This window comes from Puntigrus tetrazona, chromosome 19 (assembly GCF_018831695.1).
Source record: "Puntigrus tetrazona isolate hp1 chromosome 19, ASM1883169v1, whole genome shotgun sequence".
NCBI lineage: Eukaryota > Metazoa > Chordata > Actinopteri > Cypriniformes > Cyprinidae > Puntigrus > Puntigrus tetrazona.
The window spans coordinates 9202291-9208648 of record NC_056717.1 but is presented as its reverse complement, the minus strand read 5'-3'; the positions used below and the strand labels follow the sequence as shown (position 1 = coordinate 9208648).

Sequence of the window (6358 nt, the reverse complement as noted above, 5' to 3'; positions counted from 1 at the left end):
GCGAAGATAATTCAATACATTAATTGTTATTATTAGCAATCTCTTTCTTACCAAATCATTAATAATATACTGTGCATAATCACATTACTGCCAAGCACCTGGACAGCCATTCACACGCTCATTAAACTCCAAATGAGAAGCTTCTAAAACTGTCGATACAATACATCCTTGAACAAAGATCAGTTAATACCATATCCAAGACATGATTACGTGCATCTTAAATGAGACTCCCTAATGCTTCTTTAATTACTGTCCTACAACAGGCAAGAGAGTTATTGCCAACAATGTATCCAAGTAAATGTGCTTCAGAGTCTCGGTTTAAATTTTGATTTTTCTAACATCACTTTTCAAGCTCCGTTTTCTCTTAAAATCAGCATAATTCAAACAAACCCTACAAATTCATAAAATAACACGTTAACATACAGTTAACATGCTATCATTAATCGTTGTATGTAAAAACATTATAATGTCTCAAGTAGTGAATTTATGGAGCTTTGTCTGTTTCACAGTCATTCGTTTCACTACCAAAGAGCAAGTGAAGAAGCTCTTCTTGTGGAGATAAGAGGAGGCTAGCCAAGCAGAGTCACGACAGCCATCTTGGGCATTGCTGCTCGACGAAGTATCAAATGCGAACAAACAGAAGTGACGGCCAGCGATGGACTATGACACAAACATTCACCCATATGCAGCAAAAGCAGACAGCTTTCCTTCATCCTCGGATACAGGAACGCCCAGCTGCAGAAGAGCCACGGCTTTCCCGGTGAAGCCTGAATAACGCAGAGCTCGAAACCACAAACAGAGGCTTGCTGTACGCACCAAGCCTTGGGCTACAGATCATATGCTGTGATTAGCTGGGGAGCGCAGTGACGGATGAGTTGGGAAGCTGGAAACGAGTCTAGTTGCTATTCACGCATCCCAGTCATCCAGAGAAGCAGGTGCCGCTGGCTCCCGCAGCAGGATTAGATGAGGTTTAATTAGTGATAAGACTGGGCCAAGGTCAGGGCCCCCTCCCAAATCACTAGGCTGATATGTCCGTGCTTGAAGAATGAGAGGAATAAACCGAGACGGCTCCATTCAAACGGCACAGTAGCGTTTAAAGGGGAGGGGGGATTTGACAGCTGCAGGTGGGGGACGAAGAAGCCAAAGTCTCCACTTGAAACAATCCCTTACGGCGGGGGAAGCAATTTTCTGAACACATTTACAGATTTTTCACGGTTCAGAATTAATTAATCCAAGGCGCTCTTTCACTGCCTTTTATCAGCCTCTTTAAATCAAGTCGTGATGGCTGAAATAGAAGCAGACCTTTTATTCGTGAGGATGAGGTGATATGGGGGAAAGGAGGAATTTCAGCTGCTGATGCAGTGGGCGGTAATATTTGTGAATAAAGCGGAAATGGACCTTTTTTTAGACAAACGTACTAAGTGTGTCACAGCCTCACTAAGAAGTATGCGAGTCTTCAACTGCCCTGCCATTCTTATTGTCTTTCTCTCGCCTCTCCTCTTCCGAGCATCTAAATGCACAGAACACACTCGCCCACTGTGTGTCAGCCTGCAGATAATACAGAGTGACATACAGTGGGGAAGAATGAATGTGTGTGTGTGTGCTCAAAAATGGAAAGCGTTCTTAAGACTAAGGCTTTCATTCCAAATTGCACTGTACATTTTGATTTATATTGATACATCAGCGCTGTTACTCTTAAAGGCATCTGTATTAATTGAATGCTTCTGGATGTCAAAGCTACAAAGCCATTGGACAAATCCATTGCTTCCCTCAAGCACAAGAAATGAGGGATTCATCTTAATATTAAAGTGTTTCTGAAATATCTTTGGAAAGTGAGTGGGCTTGTGGGATCGTGCCAGTACCATTAAAGGCCGTGAATAGAGTTGTGCTATGACACCAAGCAATATAATATTATAATATAAAATGGCAGAAAACACGACACAATTTTTGTATACTGCCATCTTGGATTATATTGAGAAAACAGAAATAAACAAATCCAAATTTTAGGGCCCTTACAGACAAGCGCTGTAAAAGATATTTATATCCCTTTATAATTTTATATCCGATAAACTGGCTGCTGCAATGCTGAAAAAAGATAACAAAAGGATTTTCCGGCTGATTAAAGCTTCAAACAAATGTGTCCTTTGGGGTCCAACCAATTCCAAGCAAATGGCTGTGGTACGCAAGCCAAACGTTGACGAGAAACAGACAAACAAACAAACTGTAAACTAGACTGTCACTTGACTCAGAAAATATAAAAATAGCGCTACATAAGCATTAGGTTTTCTTTTTTATCAGATTATAAGAATTGCATTACAACCAAAGCGCATCCAAATGTGAAAAAACAACCATCAACATATAGAAACAAAAAAGGAATTAACCCAACATAAAAATGGGGGGAACTTTTTATCCTTACCATGCATGTTAATGCAATGCTTATGCATCAAGTCGTAATAAAAATGTGCAATGCTCGAAGATATCCATCTAGCCTTAAAATAAAGAAGTAGCCATTACATGGCAGCATGTAGCAGTCCACTAGTTGGTTTACCTGCACTTTTTTGCAGCTACAGCAGTTTGCTCACCTCCCTCATTCAGACAGCCAATCAAAACTCTGCTTCCAATCAGGGCAGCGAGATTTATCACTCCTGTCTTATTTTAATTATAACTTCGCACAGCTATCCATCATAAATTCACATGTATGCCTCTCTGTTTTTCACAGCAGCACATAATTAATAGTTGTATTTATTTCCTACCTGTAATTATGCAAAGGCTGTTATTCAGTCGCATCAGAAGAGTTTTTTATTGATTTAGGAAGATGAATCGCATATAAGTTTATGAGCAGCTTTGCTGTAAACAAAGCCTAGAAAAGGATGATCCTTATTTATGATTCTGACATTTAGTATGCAATTTGATGCATAATATACACAGGAGCTGGCTTATTAAAATATTCTGCATGCATAGCTAAAGCGAACAGCCACAGGATTTCTCTGCAGACTTGACAAATCCTGCGATCCAACTTTACACTAAACCAATTCTAATCTGATGCAATGTGATATGATTCCAGTGTGTCTGTCTATATCAAACACAACATGGCTACAAGATGCAACAAAATCAATCATAAACCACAGCCACTGAGAAATAGATAAGCACATCATTTAATTCATAAATATTAAGCAAATCTATTATTGAATATACATGCTGTGTCGCTGATGCAGTCTTTTTCATGGAATACACGTTCAGTTTTAACAAATTTTATTGTAAAGTAAATTACATTATTCACAGCCACTTTCAGTATGGCTAAAAAGGTCACACAACATGATAATCAAAACCTTTTAAATCCAAATAATGTACAAAGTACCTATTATTAAACCTATTATATTATTACCTATTATACTTATTAGTAAGTATCTGGTTATGAGAAAAACTCTTAATATGCAAAATATACCTTTCAATCGTGTCGTAGTATTACGTCTGGTTAGGACATAGTTATAGGATCAAACTCAAAACCTCCTTCAAAGTCAAAGCTGCTTAATTAGCCTAGTTAGATGTTAAATTTCAAATCTCAGCTGGAAAGAAACTAAAAAGCTAATTTATAATGGAGGCTGTTAAGCATATATTGCACATATCTTTGCATGTTATGGTCTGTGCACCTAATGGGGCTTTCTGGCACAAAAAGGAAAAGGGACATTTATCCATTCCACAATTGGCATGCTAATTATGCCGTTTCCTCCCTTTAACGATTTTCATAACAGTTAATAATGATTCACATCAAAGAAATGGGCATTACTTCAAAGAAAACAAATAGATATCATTAACGGAAAAATCATTTGCTGGAAACACTGACCGCAAAGACCATGTGATGAATTTAGATGCAGTACAGTCGGGAGTCATTTTTTTTCAGAAATGCTGGGGGTATGCCTATGAATAACAAGTGGAGTAGACAAGGATAAAACACCTGTGTATGCATATGCATGCCAAAAAAGAGAGCTACAGTCTTGCATGCACTGGTTAGAGTTGATAATGGGAGTAAATTTAATGTAAAACCAAAAGGCAAGTAGGTCCATCGAATCTCTTCCACTCTTGTTGATCTGGCTAGGAATACATTGGGTTGAGGAGCAGGCTGCTAGACGCTTGCTGAGGTGTTGGAGGCATGGCCTGGCACCTACTGGTGTAACAGGATATTAAGCATCTCAGCTTGACCATACAACCTGCAGTCGTCTGTGATGACATCTGTCAGGCTCTTGGTTTAGGCAGCATCCTAAGCGAGCAGCCTTCAATTGTTGTCACTGTATCGAAAATGACCACACAAACGCGGAGAAAGTCAACTGCGCAAAGTCTAGACAAGCAAATGTTCTCTGACAAGGAAACATTTCATAACAGGTCCTTGAAAAGCATCTCAAATATTTCCCACGTCCCGGAGTACTCTACAGCAGGTGGCACTCAGCTCTCTTGGGATCCACAGCGTTGACAAGAGAAGAGAGGAGTAACTCTTTCACCATGGGCCAGCATGAAGCATGCTGAAAACGTGCAATGCATTAAGGTCACTTAAGGTCTCAGGAGACTCAGCTCATAGCAAAGAGTGGTGCTGCTTTTGTGTGTGAGAAAGAAACAGAGAAAAAGATCTCAAGGAAAGGAAAGGAAAGGAAAGGAAAGGAAAGGAAAGGATGGATGAATAAATGTAAGCATGGAAAGGAAAACAAGAAGGAAAGGAAAGGAGGGGGGGGTGAAAGCAAAGAAGGGGAAAAAGCGAAGGAAGCAATGAGGAAGGACAGGAAGAAAGATAGGAAAAAGGGGAATAAAAAAGGAAGGATTAGGAAGGATGGAAAGAATGGATATAAGAAGGGAAAAGAAGACAGAATAAAGAATCAGAAGGAAAGGATGAAGGAAGGAAAGAAATTTCTATTTTAAAATCTTGCTTTGCCAGGGGAAGCAGGGAATTATGGACCGGAGGCATGGGTGCGGATTTTGAGCAAGACCAACCAAACCCTCAAGACATCATTCACTTTATGAGATCTTGCAGATTTATGCTTTGAAAAAAAAAAAAAGAAAAAAAAAGCTGCCTGTGATATTACCGTAATCAATCAACATTAGGAGCTAGCTGACAGCCCATTGCTGAATTCAAAAGTGCGGGGAGATATTTATTGTCTTTTTGATCGTCTACAAAAAGGTCAGTCCTGTGAACACTGAACCAACAAAGAAAGCGCAAAGGCCGTATACAAAAGAGATTAACCCCAATACAAGCTTTCCCTGGAAAAACGGTAGCAAAAAAAAATGCCAAACAGACCTTCCTGCACGTGGGATGCATGCACAAATAATGCAAACTTAATGAACAGCCACACATCAACGAGAGCGACTGGAGGTCAATGTGCAACGGAGAACGGACTGATGGAGAAACGACATTAAAGCGCTCATTCATAATAAGTATCCTAGGAGGGGCTGGGCTACGGAGGAGAGCGCAGGTTTGAGCGCTCGCTCTGGATCGCATCCTCTTTAATCGCTAGCTGAAATCTGCCTCTAACCTGATTACTACAAGCAGCTTCACACAAAGCTTGCCCCATCTGTGCGCCTGTTTCATCTCTCGTTTCCCGACAACATCCAGGCACATTTGCAAACTCCGCTTCATCCTTTTCATTCCTCCATGCATCCGACACGGTCTCTTCAGTAATACTCACATGCCATTGTCACCTCCATGTTTGGGAGCGCNTGTGTGTGTGTGTGTGCAGATGAAAACAGAGCAAGCTTTAGCCAAGGGTCGCTTTCGTCTGGCCGTTCATGCCCATCAGCACTCTAAAGTCTGAAAGCATCTCCAAGCAGCTCAGTTTATGTCCATTTCAGCGCTTAAGCCTGATTGGCCAGACGCTACGGTTGCTTCAGCCAATGACGTTCTAGCAATACGGATCACGTGGTTTGTATACAAGGGAGGGCATCTGAAGAGGGAAAGATTGGAAGGGGGAGGGGTGGGGGTTGTGCTAGCTTAAACAGAGTCACTACATCACTACTACTGCGCTTGGATGCACCGAAGTGGCCATTTTAAGTCAGCTGCCTTCGTCAGAGCTGATTGGGAGGAGAAGACAGCTGTTTATGAACCAAAACACACACGCACACAATAGCTGTTCTATGCTGTCGTGGCGAAGCGGGAGCAGGAGTAATTAGAATGTGGTTGCTATGGAAACAGGCAAACCACTGCCCGTCAGATTTTTTTTGTGCCCCAGGAGCATCGTCGAGAGCAGACCTGTCTCCCGCTTCTCATCTCCACACCTCACACAAACACACACACACACACACAGATGGACAGACAATATTTACAAGATGTGACAGGCCTATCATGAAGAGAGAGAGAGAGAGAGAGAGAGAGAGA

At 41.1% G+C, this 6358-nt stretch overlaps 2 protein-coding genes across 6 annotated transcripts in view; one reads left to right on the top strand and one right to left on the bottom strand.

Annotated features, from left to right (window-relative positions):
• The window catches only part of LOC122323377 (hippocalcin-like protein 1), a 313600-nt gene that overhangs the window by 225867 nt on the left and 81375 nt on the right, over nt 1-6358 (top strand). The gene's annotated exons all lie outside the window — the stretch shown is intronic.
• LOC122323371 (engulfment and cell motility protein 1) overlaps nt 1-6358 on the bottom strand; it is a 47109-nt gene that overhangs the window by 9016 nt on the left and 31735 nt on the right. The window contains exon 1 of one of the 5 annotated variants that reach the window (XM_043217173.1): nt 5673-5695. The exons of the other annotated variants lie outside the window; for them this stretch is intronic. The gene's annotated coding sequence lies outside the window, so the exon portion shown is untranslated. Of the gene's footprint in view, nt 1-5672; nt 5696-6358 lie in introns of those variants that run through there. 5 annotated transcript variants of the gene reach the window in all.